This window comes from Lissotriton vulgaris, chromosome 10, assembly GCF_964263255.1.
Source record: "Lissotriton vulgaris chromosome 10, aLisVul1.2, whole genome shotgun sequence".
NCBI classification, from domain to species: Eukaryota; Metazoa; Chordata; class Amphibia; order Caudata; family Salamandridae; genus Lissotriton; species Lissotriton vulgaris.
The window spans coordinates 238,675,647-238,702,664 of record NC_141698.1 but is presented as its reverse complement, the minus strand read 5'-3'; positions in this window follow the sequence as shown (position 1 = coordinate 238,702,664).

Genomic DNA, 27,018 nt, shown 5'->3' with positions numbered 1-27,018 from the left:
GCCTCAAGTGCAATTCCGATAAGTCCGAGGTACTCTTCTTTGGGTGTGCTACGGAGCCAGACTGGCAAGCTTGGTGGCCCATTAACATGTTCCCTCCGTCTTGTTCATCCCAAATTGCTAAGAACCTGGGGGTCAAAATGGACAAGGGTCTGACGTTAAGATCCCAGATCCTTGGTGTGACGGGCACATGCTTCGGCCTCCTTAAGATGCTGCGGAGGTTTCTACCTCTTCTGTCTGAGGAACATAGGAAGCTGACTGTGCAGGCTCTGATCGGCTCTAGGTTAGATTATTCCAACGCTCTCTACCTGGGCCTGCCAGAGTACCTGCTGCAGCGGCTCCAAGTTGTGCAGAACGCGGCCGCGAGGGCCATTTTTGGCCTCAACAGGCGAGCCAGTGCTGCTGGCTTGTTGCAGACTTTACATTGGCTGCCCATCCGTAAACGGATTGTTTTTAAGGCATTAACTTTGGCCTACAAAGCTCTTCATGCGGTGGGAGCGAAGTACCTCCAAAGGAGACTTGCCTTTTACCATCCGGCTCGCTCTCTCAGGTGAGAATCTCTGTTCCTGGCGTCTGTGCCGCGAGTGAAGAGAGCCAGCACTGGAGGCCGCTCCTTCGGACTGCTGGCGCCACAGTTGTGGAACACCTTGCCGCTAACACTCCGGGGAGCCACCAGCCTACTTGCATTTAGGAAAGGCCTCAAAACTTGGCTGTTTACCATTTAGGCTGTTCTGCTGTTCTTTCTATTTTCTTTCTGCATTTCACCTTGTTTTTTTTTTTTTACTGTGTTGTGTTATTTTGCTGTAGGTCTCCTTATTTAAAGCGCCGGGACACTCTTTTTGAGTAGCCATGCGCTATACAAAAACAAATATAACATAACATAACATAACATAAAGGATGCATACTAAAGTGAACCACTACAACATTCCATTCAAGAAAACCAATATATTGACCACAGTGAAAAAAAAGATAAAGCTCACAAACCAATGTGTTGTTTATACAACTTTGCATTTTAGACGTATTTAGCATTTCAAAGCCCTCAAACAGCTCCTACTTATCTTATTTGGAGAATTAACTTTAGATGTACTGAACTTGCCTTGTGGTCTTGCATTTAACTTAGAAGATACTGGGGCATATTTACAAGAAGTTAACTCCACCAGAACATCACTTTTTACGACATTCTGGTGGTGTTAACTCCTTTGCCTTATTTACAAGGCAGTGTTAAGCCACTTAGCGTGGCTTACTGCCACCTTGTAAATAATGCCCCTATTCAAGCTGCACTTAGCGTTAAAGGGGTATGCAATGGGTGCTGCATTGCTTTTTTACGCTTCCCCATATTTACAAGGTATGGGGCAGTGCCACAAAATCTACCAGAGAATACCTGGTATTAAACAAGCTATACGAGGATAAATTAATACATTTCTCCATGTATTTTGCTCTTTCCACATGTGCTACAGTCTGCAACACATATAGCTAGAGCAAATCGTCTGTAATTGTTTGTGTGCAGGAAGGTGTCCCTTCCTGCACATAAACAATTGCTCAGCCACAGCCCATGTAGGTAAGAGCAGTGTGGCCTAGTGGGGGGAGGGATTTAGATAGATGATGACAAGGGAAAATTAATTAATAATTTAATTTTACCTCTTCATCGTCTGTCGAAATCCCCCTCACCGGGCCCCACCGATCTTACCTGTATTGGCCGTGAATGTAATTGTCCCTGCAACAGAAGCACCCTAGCGAAATGATGCTAGGGGGCCGCTTTTTTAGCGACAGCGCAAGGAGTAATGCAGGGGTGCACTGCATTCTTGAAAATACGGCGCAGTCCTGCATTTTGAAACTGTCAGAGCGTGGCGTTACCAATTTTGGCGTAATGCCGTGCTCCACCAGTTTCTTGTGAATATGCCCCCCTGTGATTAGTTGGTTGAAAAATATGAAGGACAATATTAAACATTCTGGAGTGACTTATGCTCCAAGCATGCATAAGCAAATAGGTAACTTCTAAGTGCTATGCCTCAGCTTGGTATTGCTTCGGTGATACTACTGGAGCCAGAATATATACTTTTGGAAGCCAAACAGGGATGTGATTTAATGTGAGGGGATTTTAGTATTGGGAAATCAGAACATTAATGTACTGGAAACAGGGCACATTTTTGTGAGAGGACTAATGTGGAATTAGAAAAACATAAATCAAGCCTACATTACAAGCAGTTGTTTCCACGGTTGGGACATTAGCTGCATTATCGATAACACATGTTGGTGCTACTGAAAACATTGGGAAATACATCACACACTTTAAAATATTATTTTACACTGTACAAAAGCACACTTTAAATATACATTCTTGAGATGATTCGAATTTAGAAAATCACCTCTTTGTTGTCAACAAATAGTTTAAAGAAAATATCCCAGTGCAGTTACCTAGAGCAGCTTTTCTTTGCACTGGAAGTTTCTTCTGTGAAGACTTGACAATACTGAGCTTGTTGTTTTCCGAAGCCTCCCAACCCTTCTTTCTTTCTCATTGTCGAATTGAGCTGCTCAAAACCATCAGATTTTGCCATTTTCAATTCTGCCCACTTCGTATCATCATACTATGACATTTTCCTTGGCTTATATTTATTTGATCTATGATATCTCGCCCTTCCCTGTGACTTAACACATCTATATGAGTGGGGGTATATATGATTACAACATTTTGTTGCTGCCACATTCCTATTTCTTATGGCTTTTCTGATTGCCTAGCCCTACAAGTTACATCGGATTGGCCAGTATATACGTTTTCAAAGGATCCCAGATATCTTTCAGTCTAGAAGATAGCGGAAGCAGCTCCGCATATGGAAGTGATTGCTCCGGCCAGAATATGAGACCTCGAATCTACTCCTTGAATTTGTGAGCCCTTCCCCTGCCCCATCTGCAGGCAACCCCCTGCGTTTGGCTATTAACAACCCCAGTGCTGTGTACTTCTGTATGTGGCCTCCACATCCTCTGTATACCCTAGTAAGGCTGTGACCGGTGATGTCTGCAGGGGAGACCCGATCATTTGTGTCAATGTATAAAGTACCTGATGCCAGAATTGATTGACTTCCGGTCATTCCCATGCCAGGTGAAGGAAGGCTGCAGCTTCCTCACCGCAGCAATCACATTTATTGCTATCCCTCAAGTGACATTTAAGAGATCTTTACCGTTGTGTAATAAAGGCGATGAAGAAATGTATAGTGTATCATACGTAGTCGACTATTGGCAGTGATGTTTCCTGTGTGTCTACAGCAGTTCTCCCACTGATTGCCTAGTAGGGTAGTGCCTAGGTCAGTCTCCCAGTTTACTCGTGATCTCGTCTGGTCTACCTTACAGGATGTTTGTATGGTACGGTAAAGAATGGGATGTCACATGAGGTGGTGTGTCAGATTGTAGTAATGCATGCAGTGGAGGCAGGACCGGCGGTTCCTGTGGATATGAAGGGGTAACTGCCCTCACACTCTGCCTGAGCCTAACATATATGAACAAGTCCATTGATGTTGGTGTTATCCCATGCAAAAATTGCTCTTCCATATAGAATTTCCCTTTATCCAAAATGTCATCCTATGTTTGTACTTGAGCTTTACTCAGCATTTGTCTACAACCTAATTACTGAGTCACTTTTGGGTCTGGGTGGTATGGAAGGGGTAATCAGGGTGAGTATAGCATCGGCATGTCTAGCATCTCTGCCAAGCCCTGCCTTCCAAAGTGGTGATTGTTACCTTGGTAGAGTCTGCATCTCAAATTTTGTGGTGTACCGCTATGAGTCCTGTCAGTGGGGTCGGGTCCTTATACTCTAACTCCACAGCTAGGTGGCATGTACGGCGGGGGTGAAACCAGTATGTAGCAAAGTGCGCCGGTGAGCAGTAATAATATAATTCCAGATCGGGAACTTCAAATCCCCCTTGCGAGAAGGGGCGAGCCAACACCTCCCACCTGAGTCAAGGTTGCTTGCCTTCCCGAGCTAATCGGATTAGCTGTCTCTTTAGGGCTGCAAAGACGTTCACCCGGGGTTGTACAGGATGTTAGTGAAAAGATACAGCAGTTTAGGTAGTATTACCAATTTTATCAGAGAACTCCTTCCTGCCATAAAAAGGGGCATACCTATCCATCATCTGAAAGAGTCGGTCAAGGATACTAAAGTTGCACCGTAATTAATACGTATTAATTCAGTCATGTCTCTGGTGATCCTGATCCCTAAATATTTGACTTCAGTAGTGCACCACTCTATTGGATAGTCTAGTGTATATGGTGATGTAATAGAAGGTGAGAACTACCCTGCCATGGTATGATTATATGGTCCCTTCAGCGAGATCCAAAGAGTGAAGGGGGGGTGACATAAATTAATGCTTCGGAGCCAATGATATATCAAACACATTCAGAGCAAATTGTGAAAAAGTAGAAAAGTTTTTATTTTTTAGAAATAACAATTCATAAATAGAGTCCATGAAATAACTTTCTAAAGCATACATGTAAACACAGGAAAAAGGTTTTCCTCCTGGGACTGAATAAGTATCATCATTAAAAGTCCATACAGGGAATAAGAGTTTATTAGCGTCCACACACTCCCACAGTCATTCACTAAGCAAACATACACATCTCAATCTCTCTCACTATCGAAATAATGCAAACATACACATACAAACATCGAAGGATCTAGGGGCCTGCAACATCACAATCAATGGTTGCTAGGGTAGAAAAAACAACATGGAGGCAGTTAAAGATGAGGTGCAGTAAATGGTAATACTACACTGATGGCCATCCATGTAAATCACGTGTATATGGTGAGACTGTGTCGATGAGTGGGAATATTTGAGATTTGCCCCAATGTATTTGTATTCCTGAGTATTCCCCGACAGCTATAAATTCACACAGTATGAGATTCAGATTCGTTTGTGGATCTCTGATATATAATGTGACATCATCTGCGTAAAAAGATATTAGTATGTTTCAAAGTTTCAAAAGCATCTTTATTCGCTTCAAACAATCATAAAAGAGAAAACAAAGTCATACAATATTCAAATACTTCCAGTCCATAAAATATGTTCACAGTTATAGATTGCCAATTTATACAACGTTACATTTGTGGCAATATGCGGTTCGAATGTAAAGTGCGATCGAATAAGTGCAAAAAAGAACACCATCATTAAGTCCATTATAATAATATTCACAATTATAAGTTACCAATTCATAGAACGTGCCATTTGTGCAAATGCGCAAAATCCAGACTAAAGTGCGATCGCCATTAAAATGTAATGTGCTGTACAATATATAAAATACAATGCCTGTTTATCATAATAATTTTCCCTAAAATTACTGGAAATACATTTCATAATAAAATATTAAATACTATATACACTAAAAATAATCAACTAAATGACAAAAAAGTACATTCTTAATATTCTTAAGTCCACTGTTACCAAATCCTAGTTACAATTTTAAACCCTTCTTCATTCTTATATAATTAGCAGCCAATAAGAATCTCGAAACTCCAAAAACAACAAGCTGGGTGTTATCTGTTTTTAAAATGCGTAACATGTCCATATATCTTCTCACACCCATTTTCCTTCCCAACGGTGCAATCCATTTCTGTCTGGCTTTCATATAGTTGGGGCAAAATAAAAGAACATGTGCTATATTTTCCTTTGTAGACAGCTGGCACATTGTACACTTACTATCTTCCTCCCCATTTCAGGGCGTTCCCCACTTGGCTGTAAAAGATCTAACACGAAGAGTCCTGTACCTAAATTGTAATTACAGTATTTTTGCAAGTTGAGGTTCTATTTGATCAAGAAAAACCTCAAAACAAGGGACTGGTTTGACCATCAGTTAGTCATTCGTGAGCGGGCCAGCGCTGCTATTCTGTACTACTTTTAATACAGCCTGGCTCCAATAAATCCTCTTAAGTTCCTTTCTTGAATACAGAGTCAATTTTTCTGGATGGAGCCAGAACTCGCTAAGCCCCAGGTCTATTAGCCATCTACGTATGTTAATCAACCAAGGAACGGTTACGTGTATATCTAGTGCAATAAGTTCTTTTAGTGCCTGCCTATGAATAAAAAGTTCGTCAGTAGCCCATAGCCTAATCCAGTATAATAGGGTCATCAAAACTGCCCTATCCTCATTGCGTTTTAACCCCAGGTCATATACGTATGGAATCACCGGGGTACTTTGGGGCAAGGGGATCTTTGCTCTTAGAACCCTATTTTCTCCTGTAGTAATAGTGGAAGTTTGCTCCCTACCCCGCAACTCAGAACCTTAGAGGGCGGCAATTTGGGCCTTCGATTTATATACCTCCAATGCCGGAGTGATAGATTTGGTATAGGTAGCATGGAGTTTTTTCAGGATGGGTACTGAGTTTTGCATTAAAATCGTCCCTGATTTTCTAATGTGGGGGTGCCATGAAAGCTTAGAATCTAGGGTCACTCCTAAATAAACAAAATTATGAACCTTCTTTATTACTGCACCATTTAGTGTGACATTATTTTTAAAACTTTTATGGGGCCTGATACACATATATTTAGTTTTTAGGGGATTTATTTCCAGACCCTTTTCTATACAGTACTCATCCAGCTTATTAAGGAGATTCTGCAATCCCCTAGGGGGTTGTGAAAGCAAGATAGTATCATCCGCAAAAGCCAGGGCACATACGTAGGAACCACCTAACTTGGGGGAGTCATGATTTGAGTTCAGTAAGGAGTCCACCATATCATTGATATAAAGGAGGAACAGGGTTAGCGCCAGGACACACCACTGGCGCACACCTCTCCTCACCGGGATCTCCTCCGTAAGTTCCCCGCCTAATCCCCAACGGACTTTTGCAGAGTTATTTTCATGGAGTCTTATCAATTGCACCAGGATGTTTTTGGAGACACCTTGTTTTAACAGGTTTACCCACAGCAGATCTCTTGGAACTAAGTCAAAAGCGGCCTTAAAATCAATGAAGGCCACATACAAGTTACCCAATCTTAATTTTGTGTATTTCCAGGCAATGGTTAGCAGCCTAAACACCTATCCATGGTGCTGGTTCTTTTTCTGAACCCAGCCTGGTAGGGGGACAGTATATCATTATCTGTTAACCAATCGTTTAGCTTTTCCAGGATCTGCTTTGAGTATATTTTTAGGGTAATATCTGTCAAACTGATAGGCCTGTAATTGGCGGGATTGTCCCTACAACCCTTCTTGTGTATAAGGACAATCACCGCCCCCCTCCATGATGCAGGAATGGGCTGACCACTGCTTATTGCATTGCACAGTAGATTCATGTACAGTGCCCATACATCTGGATCATGTCTAAAAAGATCCCCCGGGACATTGTCGGGCCCTGGAGCTTTCGATGCCTTAATGGATGCTATAGCCTGCTTGGTTTCTATAATAGAAAAATGTAGTGGGACAATCTCGTCAGATTTTCACAGCTCATTAATTATACGTAAATTCTGATATGATGTAGAACCCGCAAGTGCATATAAATGTGCAAAATGGTCAAACCAAGTGGAAGGGGCCAGATGATAATCCTGGGCTGGCTTACTAGACTTATTGCTGTTTGCAATGATCCGCCAGAATAGTGAATAGTCTCTTACCCTTCCTGTGGCTAACAAATCTTCCCAGCCTGCATCCTCTCATCGTTTATGTTCTAGGATTAGGATCTGGAGAACCTGACCATATGGGCCAGGCGGCGCAGGGCACGCCTAAGATCTCCAGGTTCACCTGCTTTGGCAGACAGAGACACGTGACACTCTTTTAGGCGTAGAAAAGCAGATTTATTATCTGCAGCTAAGCACAGTGGTCCTGTAAGTACACCAACTGGTAGGTTATCAGGAGACTGCCACTTCATTCCGTGGCGCACAGTCTATTATACTATACAAGTTTACAATGCCAACTCTCAAAACATACAAAACTGACAAATAGGAATAGTTTGAAAACAAGCTATCGAATGTCTAAAACACACCCTCCTTTCAGACCCTGTGTGCTCTCCTCCCCTCAAGTTAATCAACACTAGTGCCCGTAATTCAATTTGCAGGTGGTAGAACATGTTTGAATGCTTCAAAGGACAGTCTATGTAACAGGAGAGCACACCAAGAGAATAGCGAAGGTCAGTTAAACAAGATAAAGTCAAGAAGAATGGTGGAACCCAAACAGTGGAGTAAGACATGGATTTAATCAGTCTAGACATGGATTTACAAAACTCGGGAGACCCTGACATCGGTTTCATAAACATGGGCAGGAGTTACTCTTCAACGGGAAAGGCACGTAGCAGCTGAAAAAGCAAAACCATCGCGTTTACCGCGTCCGCCGTGCTGACTGAGTGAGGCAACACAAAATGGCAGTTAAATACAAAATGGCGGCTAGATACGAAGCGAAGTCGAAAACCACGTAACCTCAGACCCTCCTTTTGCCATACTCAGGCAAAGCACAAAAGACTCATGTTAGTCTGAGTCGATATCGATGGTCATGAGGTCATTGAGGTGTTGCTGCAACATCATTCTAATGTTCTCTGTTTCAAGTGTTACTGGCTTAGAAACACACACAGTGGCACAAAGTCCGCAAATAGCTGGACCACACTGTAAACAAAGACATCAAGAAAAGATGATTGCTAGAATCGCTCCAAGGAAAGTTAACACTTTCCATCCCCATGTGGACAGTAGTCCCCAAAACCATCCCATCACAGACCAGTCTCCAGTGTCCTGATGAATGGACTCGGAGATGTAGCTTAGAAATGGCTTGGTATACTGTAGGGGCATTATCCAGAACGTAAACGCAGCAACTGGATCCAATCAGTTTACAGACTCCTCCTCTATCTGCAAGAACAATGCCTAGAACCATTCGGTTCTGCAAAGTCATAAGGCGATCCACCTGAAGTTCAGCTGTCAAATTATTCAATGCTCCAGAGGTTACGTTTATGGTAGCATCGACCACACGAACTAGGCGTCTAATGTTTCTACTATTTACCATTGGACTCCAAAAAGGAAGAAACCCTTTCAGAAAATCTCCTCCCTCTTGTCCGGCTGTGTCTTCCGCATCAATAACTCCTCTACCAAATCTCTTTCTATGGTGATCTGCAGGAGCAGTATATGTCGGAGGAAGAAGAAAAGCTATATAACATGTTCCCGAGAAATGTGTGGGAAGCCATGTATAAGCTTTGTCGTGACAGATAAAGTATGTACCTTGAGATGGCACTAACGGTGAAGGAGTCAAGGGTGTATAGACATATATGTGAGAACAATTACTCCTTTCTTGCTTAATTTTGGTATTCTGGCCATTTATTTGTAAACACAAGTTACCTCTCTGGGGTAAAACCCAAATTGGTGCAAATCTCTTCTGTTTAACCTTGTCTTTGAGACTAGTGACATACCGAGTCACGTTCCATCCATCATATGCTCTCTTCTCATCCTTGGGAATTTTAATAATATCAGCAACTTTTGCCATGGTCACTATTCCCTTTATCAAAGAGCTGTGACTGAAATCCACTCCACCATTATAGGACCCACCAGGAGTATATCAGAGTAGGTTCTGGTATGCATTAGAAAACATAGCCAGATAAGCCCAAGCAGACCCTTCATACGTAAATGGAAGGACTCAATACGGCATCCCTCTCTCTGTGTTATGTGGTATGAGCCCACAAACCCAACAATCAGTAGTATTTACTACTATTTGATGCTGATGTAACAATTGGATAAATGAATTGTTGAAATATTCCATTCTTCTCATCTGCTCATGGTCTGGGAGTGCGTAAAATTTATGTGGAGAAATAGTAGTAGAGGAAATCAAAGAAGTAGAAGTAGGGACAGGTGTCGGCTGCATACTGTGTACGATCCATCCTTCACCTGCTAATAAACTTCATAAACATACTGAAATACATAATGCTACGCCACAACGACTGAATAATAATTTCTTATAATGATTTCTCTTCATTATCTTAACATCATTCTCTTTTCCTGCGCTATCCATTACTCTAAAGGCGTTGCTCACGATAATCTTCCTTAATCACTTGGCTGTGATTGTTAGCCGTCCTATGACACTGCAAGTCCTGTTGACCTAGTCACTATTCAGGTCACAGCCTAAGACTCCTACCGTGACCCTGCAACTTGATGGATAATGGAAAAGGAATGTTTCTCTTTTTTAACAAAGGCAAAATTATAAAACACACAGACTTTAATTGTCTTTAGGCAACCTTTCTCTCAGGTTGTATCGTGTCTTGCCAGGTATCGTCTGGTCCTTGAACAAGGTCTCTGGATCCGATGTGTTTAGTCGTAGGTGTGGAGGTACAGCTTCCTGCAAAACGTCGTCGTCCTCTTTCTCAGAACAAGTCCAATCCAGGCGTGCACTGCTGAACGGTATAAATCTGGGTACTTTTTCACATTCACTATCACCAACGCCTTCTCGGACCCACTGGTCATAAGGCAAAGGCAATGGTACCCTTTTGCAGTGCACGCCGTGAATCCAGTTTCTTTTACCGACGACTTTCACTGCTGTACGGGTCGTCAGCAGAACTTGTCTCGGCGGCCCCCAACGAGGTTCCAGATTCTTTTTCCTCTGGAAATTCTTCAGACACACCCAGTCTCCAGGTTGGATGGAGTGTCCAGGATCTGAGGAGGCCTCCGGCAAAGCGTTTTGGACCTGTTGACGAATAACACACAATTTAGTGGTGAGGTCATGCAAATAATCAACCAACAATGGATACGGAATGTCTGAATACTTTTTGGGGCAAGGGACTCCCCAGACATTGGCAGGGCGTCCGAAAACAATCTCGTATGGGCTAAGCCCCAAGCGAGAATGGACAGTCGTTCTTGTTGAGAGAAGTGCCAAAGGCAAGGCATCAGGCCAGGAAAGGCCTGTACTGGTCTGTATCTTTGCTAACTTAAGTTTGAGAGTGCCATTGTAACACTCTACCAAACCCGCTGACTGAGGATGGTTTGTAGGTGCCGCATGAAATTTCTGTCTAATTCCAAGACCCACACACACTTTCTGCATAATCTGACCTACGAATTCACTCCCATTGTCACTCCAGACAATGCGCGGCAAACCAAACCTCGGGAAGAATTCCTTCAGAAGGACTTTGGCAGTAGATAAAGCAGTATTGTCCTTTAGGGGGTAAGCCTCTATCCATCTGGAAAAGGCGCAACCCACCACCAGGACATACCTAAGATTATTGAAACGTTCCATATGGATGTAATCTATTTGCAGTACCTCAAAAGGATACGTAGGGGGAGCAAAGTGACCTGCTGGAGTTGGAGTTCCCTTTCCTGGATTATGCATCAAACAAACAATGCAATGCTTCACTACATTTTCTGCACATTTAACAATATTTTTGTTCTGCCATACTGGAGCTAGGAGTTTACATATACCCCTTGCATTAATATGGGCTGGTCCATGAGCCATAGTAACTACAGGTAATACATATGCATCTGGTAACAACCATCGCTGATGCTCTGACAATTCCGTCCAACATCCCATCGTATCCAACATTCCCGTACTTTCTTTCCACTTACTCAATTCTTCCTCAGTTGCCTCCTTCTGAATCATTTTCACGCTTTCTACTGTATCTTCACACATGCCAGCATCTGGGACCCAACTTGCCGGTCCTGCAACATACATGCGACTTCCAACATTCTGTGCCGTTTCCCTCACTATTTCATCTGCAAATGCATTTCCTCGACCCACGTCATCAGTAATCTTTTTATGCGCACTACATTTCACAATCGCTATTTGAGTAGGCAAAGCAAGTGATTCAAGATGGTCAGTCACCAACTGACCATGCTGTATTTTAGTGCCGTGGGAGGTAAAGAATCCTCTTTCTCTCCACAAACGGCCAAAGCTGTGGGCAACGCCAAACGCGTATTGACTATCTGTGTAAACAGTCACTCTCTTTCCTTTCGCCAACACACATGCTCTTGTCAACGCAATCAACTCTGCAGCTTGTGCTGAATTCTGTGAAATGCGTGCAGTTTCTACTATCGTATGTAGATTTGTAACAGCATAAGCTGCTGTCGTCTCACCATAAGGAAGCTTGAAACAAGACCCATCTACCCACAGGATCCCATCCGGATCCGTAAGTGGTGTATCTTTCAAATCAATTCGACCTTTAGTTTCTTCTTCTGTACGAAGAAAACAATCATGCTGATCTTGTACATTTTTCTCATCCAAAATAGGCAACAATGTTGCTGGATTCAGAACATTACACCTCCTGATATGTATGTGACTAGCTAAAAGCGTCAACTCATATCCAGACAAACGGGCACTCGTTAAGTGCTGAGATTGTGTCCTGTTCAAAGGAGTATCTACTGCGTGCGGCACCATAACATTAAGAGTATGATCTAACACAAATCCAGCAGATTGACGAATAGAAATCGCTGCTGCCGCTGTTGCTCTAAGACAACTGGATAATGCTTTAGCAACTGGATCTAATGTAGCCGAAAAATAGGCACATGGCCTTTGTTTATCTCCAAATTGTTGTGTCAAAACTGATAATGCACAACCTTCTCTTTCATGAACATAGAGTGTAAAAGGTTTACTGTAGTCTGGAGTACCCAACACAGGAGCCGAACACAAAGCAGTACGTAAATCAGAAAACCTCTTTTGACATTCATCAGTCCAAGGAAAAGGTTGGGGCGTATCTTTCAGAGTGAGTGCCAACAAGGGTTCAGCTAGTAAGGAAATGTTCGGAATCCGCTGTCTACAATAAGAGGTAATGCCTAAGAAAGAACGCACCTCTCTTTGTGTGGATGGTACAGACATTTGCGCAATTGCTTGGATACGTTCTGGGGTCAATCGCCTTCCCTCCTTCGACAAGAGATGACCTAAATAGGTAACCTCTTGGCGGCAATATTGTAACTTAGAAAGCGATACTTTGTGGTGTAGATCAGACAAATGTCGCAAAAGTGACACAGTCGCATTCTTAGAGACATCTTCCGAATCGGCAGCCACTAACAAATCATCCACGTGAGTAGCACCTGATGGCAAAGAAAAAGTGTGAAGCTGAGACTTCAAAGCTTGACTATAGATGGAGGGACTCTCACAATAGCCTTAAGGTGCACGCTTAAATCGAAAACTTCGGCCTCCAAGAGAGAAACCAAAGAGATCCCTACTCTCCTCAGCAATGGGAATGCTAAAGAAAGCATTTTTGAGATCAATAACCGAAAACCAAGCTGCCGAAGCAGGAATAATAGTAAGCAAAGCAGTAACATCTGGAACAACAGGAAACTGAGTGACAACAATTTTGTTGACCTCTCGGAGGTCTATCACAAAACGATACACAGGTGGCTGAGAAGGATCAGTACGCTTTAGAACAGGCAGAACAGGACTGTTACAAACATTTCCTCTGGTCTCCTCAACCACACCCTTCTGAACCAAGTCATGAACAATAGCCAACAACGCTCTCTCACCATCGTTAGAGATTTTGTATTGTGGAATGCGTGGTAACTTAACATCAGGCTTCACAGTAATCACATAAGGTGGAATTTGAAGCAAACCAACATCATTCGGACCCATAGCCCAAAGCGTAGCAGGAAGCGAACGCAGTTCGAGTGGCAGTTGGTCTTTAGATACGTACATCGGAGAAGTCAACTTAGCACCTAAAGTAAGATGTACACCAGAGGGTGAGCAATACAATGTGGCATGCAGACGTTTCAATAAATACAAACCCAATAAATTCTCTCCGCAACCCGTTGTCAAAAGAAGTGGAGCTTCTAAATCATACGGACCAATGGAAATAGGAAAAGGACAAGAAACAGGGTTGCGAACTGGGGCGCCAGAGAATCCCATAGAAACATTTGTTAAGCCAGACAAAGGTGCCCCAGGGAGTTTGGAATGCATAATAGAACTTCTCATTGCACCAGTATCCAAAAGAAATTGTTCCGTAACACCCAATGCTACAACATTAACATAAGGTCCATCCTGATCCACTGGAACTGATACGACTCCCTTACTCTGTCTATGGCTGTCCTAGCAAGTGAGGAAATCAGCATTCTCACCATCTGTGCAATAATCGTCATTGTAATATTGTGCAGACTGAGAATTCCGCTGGTCAAAATAATTTGCAGAGTCCTGAGGGGGAGAGGGACATCGTTCCTGAGACGACGCACCACGCCCTCTACCTCTGGACACTAACCGAGAATCTCCACGACCCCGTAGCTGTGATCCTCCATAACGCTGCAACAGAATCGGACAGCTAATCTTAAAATGACCTTCCTCTTTACAATAGGCGCATTGATTAGGACCCAACGGAAATCGCCGAGCTGGAGATTCAGGTTTGTGCAACAGTTTCTGAAACTGTGGGGGCTGTTGAAATTGCGGCTGAGTAGAACGAGGAGGATAAGCCTGTTGCAGAAGAACCTTTGTTTTTAATTCTTTAGTTTTCTTCTCCGCTTTTTCCTTATCTTCCTCATCCCTATTCTCATAATATTGAGCAGTAGCTAATATCTGGGCAGTTGAAGAAACAGCCCATGCACTCTCAGATTGTTTCAATTTATGCGATAATTTTGGAAGTAAATTAAAAACTAATTTATCTACAAATAATCGCTGTCCACCTTCAGTACTCATATCTTGACCACTATGGTCGATGAAAGTCTCTTCAAAACGAGTAAAAAAATCGGAGACACTTTCGTCTATCTTTTGTTTTCACGCTGCTAACTTATCCCGGTTAACGCGTACAGCAGGTATCATCGTTTTCATAAGATCTAATATTCTACCGGGCAACTCCGTAATCAGATCATCAGGTTTGGCACCACCTACTTGTCCTGTATCTGCGGCCGCAATAGCAGCCCAATTACCACCTAAAGCTTGATCATGGTCTTGTCTACGAATTTTAGCCCATAAAGCTTGTGGGACTACATTTCTCATAAGCAAATCAATATCTGCCAAATTCATAATACATGCATTAACAGTCTGAGGCAATTCTTTATAATACCCATCAGGATTCTTACGAGGGTCCGGTAAGGACTGCTTAAGTGCCAACACTTCTGATCTTTTCCACGGATCATGTACCCATATGCGCTGAAAATGAGAAACGACAGGTGGATGAGCATTTGGGTCTGCCTCTCTCCATATTGGAGGAACTTCTCACATAGGATATTGTGCCATTTTACGACGAACCGCAGGATCAGGCTCAAGAGAATTTTGAGAGAAGAAGGAACATCGGAAAGTAACAAGCTTCTGAACAGCAGACTCTACTTCAGGACCCACAATAAGTCCCTTATCAAATTGATCCCGTATTTCGAATAAACCCTGAGGAGGTGAATCCAAATCCTTATCTTCCCACCCTTTGATAAGAGTGTTGCACATAGTATTAAAGACATACCTCTGTGTAGGCGCGTTCCATTGCAGGGAGGTGTCTAAAATATCACGCACACTATACTGTAAACTACTCGTGATCCAATTACGAGCAAGAGAATCTAACTTAGTCCGTTCTTCCAAATCTGGAATCTGGCTACGAGATTGTCTTCGAGACGAAGCAGGAGAAAAGAAAAGAGATCCAAGAAAAGGTGACAAAAGACCAGAAACAGTTTCAACTAAACGGTGTCGAGCTGTAGGGGAATCTGACACTAGAACAGGAGACAACGTATTCTGTAAAACAGGAGAAGAACCAGTAGCAAAAGAAGGTAAAGGAGACTGAGGCACAGGAGTTTGGGGGTACAGAAGTCGGTGGCAAAGGGGGTGGAGGTGGAATCACAGGAAGAGGCAACTGTGCAGGAAGCAGAACAGCTGGATTAACAACAGGTTGTAATGGAGGTGCATTAGCGCCTAACACATAAGGTAGAGGTAACGTCAAGAGATGGGACATGAAAGGATCTTCGTCAGAGCCCTTACTCTTTGAGGCAGTAGGTAACACAGGATAACATCTGTCTATTGCCATACAATGCTGTCTTTCTGAAACCTCAACCATCTGATCAGCTTCGTCATTTTTAAACTGTTGGGCAGCCTGCAAGGTCGTCATATTCTGCTCTTTCTTATCTTTCTTCATTTGCTTAATTTCTTTCTGTTTGGCTTCTTTATGCCAGAGGCGGAAAGAGTCAAACATTTGGGGTTTTCTCTTAAATAGAATCGTTTCCAAATTGTCTAACATAGCAGGCTCAAAGGTACCATTTTGTGGCCACCGTAAAACACCATCTTTTTTAGTATATCGAATCCATGTTTCATTAAAAATAATAGAACCTAAACCATGTTTTGAATAGAGCTCATAAGTGGGAGTTCCAACCGGAGGAATCGGACAAGAATCCTCTAGCCGGGAATCCCTAATACAACCAAAACAACAAAATTTCTTAAACTTACTAAATCCAGGCATTTCGTAACGAACTGGACTACTTACAAACGTCAAGGGTTTCTAGACAATATAGTCACAGCACAAACGTACTTACCCCTTGGCTTCGGTTAGTGCACTAATCGAAAAAAAAAAAGAAAAAAAAAGTGGGCGCTACCCACGAATACTTAACTAAATGTTTTCTCACACCAACAGATGTCTGTCTAACGTCTCGCGATACTAATCATCACCAGGGGCCAAAGCAGGGCGACAGTCAGGGCAGCAGTCGTCAGCAACCGTCAGGAAGGAGTAGCCATGCCTCAAAAGACCTTCGGTCCACTTCAACATACAGGGGTCGCTCACGTGGCTCGCGAAATCCTCCGGAATTTTCTTGCGAAGCTCCTCACGACCCTCGGGCAAAAGTACTACCACTGAAGTCGCCCACACGTTGGGCCGCCAATTGGAGAACCTGACCTTATGGGCTAGGCGGCGCAGGGCACGCCTAAGATCTCCGGGTTCACCTGCTTTGGCAGACAGAGACACGTGACACTCTGTTAGGCGTAGAAAAGCAGATTTATTAGCTGCAGCTAAGCACAGTGGTCCTGTAAGTACACCAACTGGTAGGTTATCAGGAGACTGCCACTTCATTCCGTGGCGCACAGTCTATTATACTATACAAGTTAACAATGCCAACTCCCTAAACATACAAAACTGACAAATAGGAATAGTTTGAAAACAAGCTATCGAATGTCTAAAACACACCCTCCTTTCAGACCCTGTGTGCTCTCCTCCCCTCAAGTTAATCAACCCTAGTGCCCGTAATTCAATTTGCAGGTGGCAGAACATGTTTGAATGCTTCAAAGGACAGTCTATGTAACAGGAGAACACACAAAGAGAATAGCGAAGGTCAGTTAAACAAGATAAAGTCAAGAAGAATGGTGGGACCTAAACAGTGGAGTAAGACATGGATTTAATCAGTCTAGACATAGATTTACAAAACTCGAGAGACCCTGACATCGGTTTCATAAACATGGGCAGGAGTTACTCTTCAACGGGAAAGACACGTAGCAGCTGAAAAAGCAAAAACATCGCATCCACCACGTCCGCTGTGCTGTCTGAGTGAGGCAACACAAAATGGCGGTTAAATACAAAATGGCGGCTAGATACGAAGCGAAGTCGAAAACCACGTAACCTCAGATTTGGTTATAATTTTTCCTCGTTTGCCTAATTTAAACCAGTTCTTTGGAATGCAGTGTTTTAATTAGGTTGTTTTTGGCTATTCTACATGCTTCATTAAACCAGGGGTTGGCTGGTGTCAACTTGTTCTTGGGAGAAATTTTTCCCGTTGCTGCTCTAGTGAGATAGGGTTCAATTTTTCCACTAACATTGAGTGGATTTGAGTAAATAAAATAGGATTTAAATCATCATTAGAAAGAAAAAAGATAAGAGATCACTAAAAATATTATAAATAGAAGTCAGCGCTTCTATTTTCCCTAAAATTGTGGGCCATCTAATGGCCAGCCTATTAATACACAGCATAGGCTGTGGGACCTGCTTACCTAGTCTAGTTTGAAACTGGAAGTATTTTGCTTCTAAAGTTAGGCAAAGGGGGAGATGGTCACTTTCCCTCCTTTCCTCTACTCTAAAATCGATCACATACCCCAATATATAGTGCTTATCATAATATAATCTATTGGTGAGGGCGCCTGATCCCTGGTAAAGTATTTGTTCGCTCAGTATCGGAGGGGCACCTACCATTACACGCCTGTAATCCTTTTTCTATAGTAAAATTGAAAATCTGCAGGGCTGAAACAGTGCACCTTGTTAGTTTTTCATTGCTTAACTGCGGAATACCTAATGCTTGGTCCTCTTTCTCCGTTATGGTTTCCATACCCCTTAAAGGTTAGTAGCAACAGTTAAGATCACCGCCAATTACAATCGGACCATCATTGGTGGTAGAATCTATAATCCCACCTAGTTGAGTAATTAGCGTTGTTTCCTTAGAGAGGTCACGTGGTCTTATGTATATGTTAAAAAGTAAAAGTTTGGATTTATTAGGGAATTTTAAGTATAGTCCCTGAATATCACGTGAGCTAGTCAATATATTGTCTATTTCTGCATTTGCTTGATTCCTAATCCAAATTAAGAGCTCACGAGAGGGTCTACCTTTTTTGAGGTGAGTTGCCTCAGTACTAAATGTTCGATAGCCCACCTTGTATAGTGGTTCCAAGGCCCACGTCTCTTGGAAGAGGCATATATCGAACGTATCTATGTAATTTTGCCAATCAGGTTCCAAGAGTTTTTTTGTGAGGCCTGCTATATTTCATGACAACATTGTGATGGTACTTGTTTTAGGGGCACTATCCCTTACTATAATCTGCTAACTTTCCATGAGGGTATTGCATTTTAAGTTAGGATTATCAGTCGGTTCCCCCTCTGGGTCCTCATAGGCAGTTTGTTCGTCTGGGCTTGCTTCCCCTTGGGTCCCATCAGTGGGATACTGATCCCCAAAGTTTACCAATGTCGAGTTAACAAACACACTTAGTCAATCTACTGCTTCAAGGTCACTTTGGGGCTTCAATATAATAGCTGAGCTGGTTGAATTAACCATTGTCACCATGGGATTCATTTGAGGGCCAGAATTCAAAACAAATATTTTATTTTGTCTAATCGCCATCTTTGAATCAAAAAAGTGCGTGGGTTCTTAAATTAAAGGTTATCAGATTGTCAGCTAATACCTTCGAATAAAAAGTTTCCCTGATGTCGTCTAAATCCCCTCCTTCTTGCTGCTGCCATTCAGCACACTTAATATCAGATTTAAATATAGAAAGGCAGTGGCGCTTAGTCCTAATCCAATGTATGACCTTATTAACCAAGGAATCCGAGTCCTCCTTAGTTCCCGGCTTTAATCTGGGGGCATTTGTGAGGAAAACATGAGAGGGGATAAATCCTCCCTGTGGTTTATGCAGTGGTCCCCAATTTGGAACTTGTTGGGGTACCTCTTGCGATACCTCTTTTCTCTGATAATTTGCCCATTCACGTGCCCCCCCCCCCTGCGTAAACTAGCAGGTGGTAAACTATCGGGGGCCATTTCATGTGAAGGGGGATTTGCTTTCCTCTGTGTAAACTATGCTGTTCTTGTAGGGCAATTGCTTGGTGCCTAAGTTTCGTTGACGACCACTGCTATGGTCATCGTTGAACAACCCATGGGCACTATAGGTCTGTAAGTTAACTACACCTGTAGTTTGGTTAGTGCACTCAACCAGTTTAATGTCATTGCTTTCCACGCTTGGGTCTCCTGGGTTAATCTCATTAGATATAGAGGTGGAGCCCTTCTCATTTGTACACATGTTGTTGGTAAGCGTTTCCATCATTCTTTTAATCACACTGACCTCTTCTTCAACTCTAGTTAGTTTGTGGGTCAGTGCAATTATTAAACTATGTGTGTCAGCAAGATGTGAGTGCGATGAGGCATGTAATTAAGAGAGGGTTAGTTAAACTCCCATTAGGTATTTGTCCACCCCCCTGGCAAAGCCCTGGGCATATTTCAGATTTTTCTGCTAGAACCGAGTATCTATTGGAGCATTCAATCGTTATAATTTCATCTTGGGGGTCAGTATCAGTTTGTCTCTGGTGGGGTATTGAAGAGCCTGCTCTTTGTGATGTTGTTTGAGTTTGGCCGTCAGTGGCTGAATTGCTAATGGGAAGAGAAATGGGGATAATTGACACTCGTGCCTCGAGATATCGGAAAGAAAGATGACCCCTCTCCATTAAGGAGATCAAGTGCTTGCAGCTGGCAGTATAATAGTTCGATCCATGCAAGAAAGCTCTGGGGCATTCCCATACGTTTCAGCGTTCCCAGGAGATAGTCCCATTCTACTGTGTCGAACGCCTTCGTGTCGTCCAGAAATACCACCACTGCTGCTATTTTGGCGTCCATTTCCTGCATTATTTTAGAATAGCAGGCTGAGGGTATGGGATGTAGCACATTCCGAGATGAAATCTGCTTGGTCTGGAAGTAAAAGGGAGTCCATTAGGAGACTTAGGTCCAGATGTATCAAAGACTGCTTTTGCAATTCGAAAATAGCTAATTTTACAGATTCGCTATTTTGGAATCGCAAAATGCAATGTAGGCAGGAATCGTAAAATATTTTGCTATTCCTTAACTTTCCTTAATAGTGAATCGCAAATTGTGATTCGCTATTAGGGAATGTATTCCCATTCATTCCTATGGGCCTACCAGTCCATAGGAATGAATGGGAATGCGTTTGCAATTTGCGATTACCAAATTGGTAATAGCAATTTGTGAATGCAAATACAAGGGTGCTCTCCAAAAAAGGTAAGTGTGCACATATGGCACACACCCATGCCCGAAGGGCATATGTGTGTGCCACATGGCACTTTGAAAAATGCACTTTTGTGCATTTTTCAAAGGATTCGCAAATTACCATCAACTTGAAGTTGATGGTAATTTGCGGTTCCTAAAGGCAAAGTCACATTTAGAGAATGCTATATACAATGCATTTAGGTAATCTCAAATTGCGATTTCCTAAATGCATTTGCAATTTAGGTAATGGCAAAAAATTGCAATTACCTATATTGCGAATGCAAAAAGTTACATACATTGCAAAAGGCCTTTTTGCGATTCTGCAAATAGGCCCGTTTGCGAATGCAATAAGCCTTGATACATCTGACCCTTAGTCTGACTTTAGCTAAAATGTCAGCATTGCTATAAATTATTGAGAGCGGTCGATATGACTCACACTGCTCTGCTGGCTTACCAGGTTTAAGTAAAGAAGTTATAACTGCTTCCCTCATGGTCAGGGGCAGGATACCTATTTCACTAGCTTCTTGGTACACTTTTTTTTAGTATAGGGACTAGGCATTCCAAATATGTTTTGTAAAATTCGATCGGTAGGCCGTCCGATCCTGGGGCCCTCCCTGAAGACATCTGTAGTATTGCAGTTTGAATCTCATCTTCCTCTTTTTCAGCAGCCAGAAACTCCCTCTGTGCATCCCCTAGCCAGCCCAGAGCAATGTCCTTAAAATATCGGGTAAGTCCAAGCGGTTGCTGTCTCTGCGTAGTGTATAGAGAGGAATAATACATTATGAAGTGTTGGAGAATGTCTGGTGTGTCTCTATAAATGGTGCCATTGGTGTCACGTATTTCAGTCACATAATTTGAGAATCTAGGCTTTTGAATGAGATTTGCAATAGCTTTTCCGGGTCTTTCAACTTCCCCATAGCTACGAGCCCTGTAATATTTGCTCCTAAACAAATATTCCCGTTCCGAAGTATCTTTATATTAAGTAATCTTATCTCTAAGGGCTGTTTGTTTATCACCATCTGAAGAGGGTCATATTTCCTGTTCCTGCATTTTTATTTCAGATTCAAGCTCTTTAAGTGTATTCTGTACGTCCTTTAATATATCATCCCCCTTAGCAATGCACAGTCCGCTCATTGTAACTTTTAAGGCCTCCCATACCGTCACCATGTCTGTTACCGACCCAACATCATGCTTTAAGATATCCCATATGTCCTGCCCTATTTCTTCCCTAAATGCAGTATCTAGTAATGTCGTTGGGATGAGACACCAAGTGGCTTATGGGGTCCCACCCCAGGCAGGGCCAACACTAGTTTTATCGGGGAATGATCTGAGTACGTTTGTGCAAGATGATTAACTTGTTCTACCCAGTTTCCCATTCCCTTGGAGGTAACACAATAATCAATTCTAGACCATGTTGAGTGCACTGCAGAATGATGGGTGCTTTCTCTTCTAGTGGGATGAAGGTGTCTCCAAGCATCAACGAGATGATTATCAGTAATGATATCAAGTAGCTGACCTCGGGCAATTGAGTAATGGTGGGGTTGTGGACATGACTTATCCTGTGTGGGTATGAGGGTGGTATTTAAGTCGCCTTCCCCAAGAATTTAAGGGTATCCTATATGTAGAAACTTCTCCCATAATGTAGGGAAGAACAATGGGTCATCGGTATTGGGGCCATAGCAGTTAACTATTGTGACAGAGTAGGAATTCAATCTACCCCACATAATCCTGGATCAACCATGTGTGTCTTGTACAGGTCCACTGACCACATACAGGGTGTTTTTTCTTTAACAGTATTGCAATGCCTCTGGCATAAGTAGAATAAGAAGTAAACCATTGATGCTCTTCCCATCGGGTTGTGAAGGTGGGAGTTACTAAACGGCTGAAGTGCGGCACTTGCAATAATGCAAAATGGACTTGGTGTCTATCCAAATATGCAAGGATATGTCTGCATTTGCATGGATTGGTTAGTCCACAGACATTCCAGGACATGAGGTGAATGTTAAAAAATTGCTTTGGTTTCGCCATATTCACGTTAACCTAATATTGCTTATGACAATGTTGTAGTAGTACATAAGGATCAGTATCTGTGACTTACCATTAGTGCCTTCCTAAATAAATTGGTCCTACAAATTCTGACCCCAAATCCCCCCTCCCACAACGACAACCCAAACTTGCCGGAGTCAAACCTCCCTCCCCCCATGAACTCAGAAAATATTCAAAACGAAAATAAAATTTAAAAAAAGAAACATTTAATAAGGGCTCTCCTTAAGTGGTAATTCCAGGGGGTTCACAACTGTCCTCACCTCACTGCGTCATACAGGTGAGAACAAGAAAAGGGGGGGGAGGTGCCTGGAGCCAGAACCATGCAATGTAGCAATGAAATGCCATTTGTGTAAGTTCTTTGGGCTGCATGTTTGATCCTGCATATCTGTAAGTTCCAATCCACATCCATACGGGTGGACTTGTTACTCATCTATTCCAATGCTATAGTGTGACTTTATACCTAAATCAATGCGTAAGTCCCGTTAAATTTGAAAAAGTCTGCACAGTATTCTTGACTAGCCCTGTTTAAACATTGAGGATGGTGAACGGGCTGCATCAGAGATTATGTATAACAGTGAGTTCCAAATCGTATCCCTACGGGAGGGCTTATTACTTGTCTGTCACAATGGTACAGAATATCGTTTATGACTGAATCAATTGGAGAGTCCAGTTGAAGTTGAGCAGGTCTACACATTGGGATTGTCTAGTCCTGTTTTGACATTGGTGATGGTGAACGGGAGTGTGATCGAGTCTAGTCCGACCTGGACACATAGCAGCAGCTATATGTCTCAGAAAATCTTCTACCTGTTGAGGATTAGTGAAGAAGTGCTGCTTGCCCTGGTGAGTGACTCTGAGGCACTCAGGGTACATCATGGCGTAGTCGATCTGTGCTTTTTGCATTTTCCTTTTTTCTGGTACAAACTTTCTTCTAGCTTCTTGCACTGCAGGAGTAAAGTCCGGGTAAGCGTAAGTGCATTCCCCTCAAAGTCAATTTGTCTCTTCTCTCTGGCGAGGCGAAGAGCAACATCACTGTCACTGTAATTAAGGAGTCTAGAAATTATGGGTCTGGGGGGAGCACCCAGAAGGGGCCGATGGCCCAGTGACTGATGAACTCTCTCTATCACCAGTTGTGAGGAAAAGGTGTCTGGAACGAAAACAGCGAAGAGCATTCGTTCAATATACTCTTTCGGGTATGCATTTATTATTACGCCTGCAGCACGCTTTGTAGTAGTTGTTCTTTCCTGCCCTCGGACGTTTCTTCTAAATCCGATATCCTGTTCTCCAGTTCTGTGATCCAGCTCTCACGTTTTTCAGTTTTTTTGAGCAAATGTCCATATGAGCCAACATAGAGTCTATCTTGGACTCAATGGATGTAAGACTGCGTTTCATGGTAAGGAGAAGAGATTTAAAGTTTTCATCAGGACTGTCCGAGGGGGTATCTGTCCCTGTATGACCAGGGTCGTCTTGTTGCGTACGTGGGGCCGTGCATGCCTCAAAGGGCAGGTTAGACTGTTTCCCTTCGGTTCTGCCCATTTCTGTTGTGTTGTTGGCTGAATGAACTGTGTCATGTGCGCCTTTACAGCGCCTCAGATTGTTACTGTGCACTGATATTGTGATGGTCTAGATGGATAGTCTGGTCTAGCGGGGATAGAGGCTTAGCTGTTGAGTGCTGAATTTATCGATCTGCCCCTGCTGTGGTGGATATTGCCCATGGTGGGCTGCAAGTGTGGCCTGCGCTACTAATTTGTATTCTATCTCGCCTTTTCCACTAAAACGGATTGGCAGAGAGCGTGTGGCATTTTAACAAGAACAGTTTGTCTGTAGAGCGTACTTGGGATATTTCCCAATGTCCCCTTTTCTCAGACGATAGGATTTTTAGATTTCCCCTCGCTATACTGGCAGCCACATTGATCAGGATATCAGGGGATTGTACATCAGAGCAAAAGACTTATTATGTTTTATATCTCTGCCCGTATCCCGAATCTCTCAGCGAGGGTGTTGTAGTGTCCTGCAGGACACGTTCTAGTGTTCAGCAGGAAGTTGTATCCCCAACCTCTCCCTCGAGGGCTGGACACACTTACACCCCCACCTATCCATCACGGGTGTCACGAGTGATGTGGCCCGCCTATAAAAGGGCCCGGGTGTACGTGCTCGTGGTCAGTGTTAGTACAGTACTATCATGTCCGTGTGGTTCTTGTCCGAGCATGTGGGCTTAGGGCCCAGGACACTACAATGGCGATTAGGAGATTCCATCCCCCGTGGACGACAGCTGTATCTGCCGCGCCGTGGAAGAGTAATACCTCTTTTTTGATTCTATGGCCTACTATTTTTCGCCAGGAAGTTCTTTAGTCATTGTACATTTGTCATATATACTCATATATTTTTGTTTGTACATTCTGTGTTCAATGGTGTGTGCCTTTTATCTGCACTGTTTTGACTCTATGGCCTGCTACCTTTGTTTGCTCCATTCCTGTAACAGTTTTCTCATGTAACGTAACTGGTTCTATTGTACAGTGCTCTGACACCTTCGGGTAAAGTCTGCGCTTTATAAAAATGCATTAAATAAATAAAAATAAATAAATAAAACCTCCTGAAGCACTGGCACCTGTCTGCCCGCAAAGTGTGCCACCGCAACTGCCGGCCGGCACACGGTGGCCTGGGAGAGGAGAAAGGGCACAGTGTTGCCACACCACTGTACAAACCGCCAGCCACTGCCCACAGCCCCATACAGCATGACGGCACAAGCGCAGAGCATAATGAGGCCCTGCCTGCAGGCATGACATACAGACCCTGCAGTTATGCCCAAATCAAGCACCAGCACGGCCTTTGGCAAAGGAGAGTGGCTGTTGCCTTGAAAGTGGCCGCGGCGCCCCTGGGTGAGGACTGCCTACTTCGTACCAAGGTGAGGCCCCACGGACAATTGCAGCCCCTCGGAACTCCCACTAAACCTCTCCATGCTGCCGGCATCGCTACCCGTTCTGCGAGGCAGTCACCGCCACAAGGGATGAGGTGCCCCCGCCTGTCACAACAGGCGGTGTGACTGCCAGAGGTTGTGCGGTGCCGAGGAGAAGGTAGCGAGTGCCCCGTGCCTCCTCCACCTGCGAGGCACCAGCGTCCATTCACAAGCTTCCTGCACAATGCGGGCCGACCAACACGTCCCCGTAGGGGACCCTCATAAGAGGGCGACCCCCTTAGTGCCACAAGATGGCACACGGGGCAGCCCAGTGTTCCGCGACCCCTTTCGGGTCCCGTCGTCACTTCCGGCCGTGTTGGGGGGGGAGAGGTATAAATTCCTCCCCCGCCCACCTGGCGGCCTCTTTGTCCCCTCCCCTGTCGCCGTTTGTGTGCCCTCTGCTCCGTCCAGAGGCCTGGTCTGGCGTCGGTGTGCAGCTTTTTCTCCGGTCGCCGGTGGTTGTCTCTTGCGGTGAGTTGTCCCCTCACGGGGATGGGTTTTGATCTAATCGCCGTTTTCAAGCAAGGGGACGGTGGGGGTGCAGAGGCCAAGTCGCGTGGCTACGCCTCTGCCCAGCACCCCTGGAGGTTATCCGGTGTGCGGCCTCGGGAAGGTTTGGGGGCAAGTGGAGTTGCTTGAGAATCCGCTTTTGTTGTTCTGAGGCCCATGGTCTTGGTTCCTAAGCTGGGGGGTTCTACGCATCCTTTGATGCGACTTGGACCGGGCGATAGCCTGCATGCTGGCCCGGCTGGTCTGGGGCACAGGGTTGTCTGTCCAGACCTGGTGCAATTTGTTTAGTTGTACCGGAAAGAGCAGGGGGTCCTGTCGGATAGGGCTAGCTGTTCAGGTCCGTTTCCGTGATGGAAAAAAGGAAGCTCACCACATTTCCATCCCTTTGAGGTATCTGGAATGAGTGGACTGTAGTTTCTTTTGCAGCGTGCCTGCATTATTCACACACGAACTGCTGCCACTAGATGGCAGTGGCTGCATACTTTGTGTAGCCTCTTGCCTGCCCAACAGCATTGCAATCTTGAGAAAGATCGACAGTGGTGGTTCGGCACGAGAGAGAGGTGACCCGGATGGTAGAATAGATTGGCGAATAAACAAAAGAAGAGTGTCTGGGAGAAAGAAGGGAAGAACTAAGCTTGGAGCTCAAAAACAACCACACTGGGATGTTAGGAAGGCCCTCACTCACCACCTAGTGGTGACATGCTTCATCATTGGGCCCCACCAAAGAGACCGAGTGTCTCTTTGGTGTGCTGCAACGCCAGGATTACTGCGGAGCTGGATGGTGAATATAGGGCGTGTTGAGTGAAAATGAAATTTTAGTGAGTGATGAGGGTATTTTAAAAAAAATTGTCAGTAGTGTATCTGATGCAATTTTATTAATGATCACTAAAGACAGACAATATAAAATATATTTAAGGATCCAGTCCACTTTTAATTGAATGG